Genomic DNA, 3,120 nt, shown 5'->3' on the forward strand with positions numbered 1-3,120 from the left:
TGCTGGGAGAAGGGCAAGTACAGACAATTTAGTATAATTGACATAGAAAATAAGATGGTAAAAAAGTATAGCAAAATATCCCCCTGGGTCGTGTATACTTACATCCTCATAGAGATAGGTAGCAGCAAAGATACAAGAAAAAGTAAGTGGAGATCACCACAAGAGGGCTTGTTTGTTTTCAGGCTTCCACCATTCAATCATTCCTGGTATCCCCAGTAGGGACTGGTCTGACCATCCTCTTATACCCTTTTTCCTTATGTCCTACACACATCCGGACCAGATTTAATTTATGACTCAGCCCATGTTTGTCATTCCAGGGGACCATAAATAAAGTTCTGCTTGCAAGCATAAGCTAAGTGTATCACTGCATTTCCCAATAATTGCAATGCATATATGTTTTTTCTCCATAGTTGCATGTACCCTCCAAAATAGCCTAGAAATTTATTTCAAGCTTCTGTGATGTATTTGTTACATGCTACATATTGCATCCTTACCAAAATCTTACAACCTTAAGTTAAGCAGTCATGTTAACTATCAAAATTATTAACATGGCTGCTAGACTTCAGCATATTGCTAGACCTACAGGTCTAATTGCTTTACTATCTTCATTTATTTTAATATGTTTTAGAACACGATATATCATTTTTCAATTGTACCCTAAAATCAGGTTGGGAGGAGGGGTCCACAGGTCCCTCCGAGGAAGAGTGGTGGTGTCAATAAACAACTTGATAAAATGAAATTGAGATAAACTTTGCAGCAATTTGTTTCCTAGAGTAGAGGCATATCCATTCCTCTCTCACCTCATGTTGTGTGTAATTATATGGTAACTCCTCTCTTAACGATGTTCCTGAAAAATGCGACTTTATGCGAAACCATGTTAAGCTAATACAATTTTCCCATAAGAATTAATGTAAATAGGGGGGTTAAGATCCAGTGAAATTTTTTTTGCCAGACAAAAGACATTATATGCATATACAGTATAAGTTTTAAACAATTTTAAACATTTTAATATTGTACTCAGCAATGAATGATTGTGAAGCTTGGTTGAGGTGGTGTAATCAGAGGGTGGGATATTTCCCAGGGAATGCCTTGCTGCTAAATGATGAACTAGCACTCAACTGAGCCCTCAAGGGTTAATACACTGTTGTTAATGTAGCCTCACACTCTACAAGGCAGCATGGACTGAGGCAGGAGGGAGGAAACACAATAGACCAGGGGTCAGCAACCTCTGGCATGCAGCTCACCAGGGTAAGCACCTTGGCGGGCCAGGCCAGTTTGTTTACCTGCCGCGTCAGCAGGTTTGGCCGATCATGGCTCCCACTGGCCACGGTTCGCTGTCCCAGGCCAATGGGGGCAGTGGGAAGCAGCATGGGTGAGGGATGTGCTGGCTGCAGCTTCTCGCCGCCCCCATTGGCCTGGGACGGCAAACCATGGCCAGTGGGAGCCGCAGCAGGTAAACAAACTGGTCTAGCCCACCAGGGTGCTTACCCTGGCGAGCCGCGTGCCAGAGATTGCTAACCCCTGCATAGATGCAGGGCAGTAGCTGCAAACACTTCCCTGTAAAAAATTGAACATGATGATGAGTTCACATTTTCCAGCTGGAGCGCACCACTTCCTCCTTCTGACAGCACATGCACGGATACACAGATGTGGCTTTCTAAAGTGCATTCATGAGTGTGAGAGAGAGATGTGCATTGCCCCTTTAAGTATGCTGACTTCACTTTGCGTATGTTGCCCTTTTAAGCAGATCAGCCAGTTCAGACATAGGGCAACCAGATTCCCGATTTTATAGGGACAGTCCCGATTTTTGAGTCTTTTTCTTATACAGGCTTCTCCATCCCCATCTCGATTTTTCACACTTGCTGTCTGGTCACCCTAGTTCAGACAGGAAGCAACAGCTTCCAGCAAGCTCCCTCCTTTCTGTCCCTCTCCTCCGCTTTGTGGAGAGGGGGTACAGAGTGGGAGGGGAAGGGGCAGGAGCAGGAGGACATGCTGATATCAGCACCACTCTCTGCTCCTCCCCCAGCAAGCAGGAAGCTCCTGGGAGCAGCTCCAAAGCAGAGCTCCAAGCATCCTGTTGATGCTGCAATGACATGACTTGTTCATTTAACTTGTGGTTTATTGAAAGTGGGCCTGGTTGAACTGAGGGAGACAACAGCTTCATAACACACATACACTGCATTGTACCTATTAAGCTAGAAGTAACTTTTATTGCCGAAGGCTTGGAATCACTTAGCAAACAGGAAGGTTGCCCTGCTGGTTGGAATTACAGTATTAGAACTTAAAGGTAAATATCTGCTGTTTTTAAAAGTATATGTATGTCCATCTGGACAGCTGCACAAGTTAAAATAATACTGTAGTTTTGCCATGTCTCTGTGCTAGTTATGCACAATATAGATGCTTCATCTTTCCTCATGTCTTTCTGCAAGTTTCCCATGTGATGTTTTGGGCTTCAGCACAAACCAGTAAGGGCTGGATCATGGCTGCTACTGACCTGCAACTCTGCGTGACTTAAATGCTATGCTGCTGTGGCTCACAGCCTGGACAGGGACAGCCAGCAGACAAGCATGCAGGTCATGTCATGGCTTCCACCACCCAGTTACTGTTTGTTCAGGGCTGGCTCCAGGCATCAGCCGAGCAAGCTCTGTGCTTGGGGTGCCAGATTCCAAGGGGTGGCATTCTGGCCCCCCCCTTTTTTTTCCTTTTTCTTTTTGGTTGGCCACTCTGGCCGCCCTGTAAAGGGCAGTGGTGCGGAGGAGGGGAGCCCCATGCAGCAAACTTGGCAGGGCAGCCCACGTCCTTCCCTCCCAGCCGACTGGAGCAGCGCAGAGCCTTCCGAGCAGGCGGCGCAGCAGGAGGGGCCACGTGGCGAGTGCCCCGCTGAAGCTCTGGCCACCCCCTTCCTCTCTCCCCCCGCTCCCTTCCCCTCCTCTTCCCCCAACTATACCGGGCGTGCACTCAGCTGCACGTCTGCAGCACAGGGAGTCCCTCTGCACCCTGGCTCCAACCGCCCTGCAGGTTGATTTTTTTTTTCTGCTTTGCTGCTCCAGCCACGCTGCAGGGTTGGTTTGTGTGTGTGTGTGTGTCTGTGTCTGTGTCTGTGCGCGCGCGTGCACTTTG

Source organism: Gopherus evgoodei, chromosome 2 (assembly GCF_007399415.2).
Source record: "Gopherus evgoodei ecotype Sinaloan lineage chromosome 2, rGopEvg1_v1.p, whole genome shotgun sequence".
Lineage (NCBI taxonomy): Eukaryota > Metazoa > Chordata > Testudines > Testudinidae > Gopherus > Gopherus evgoodei.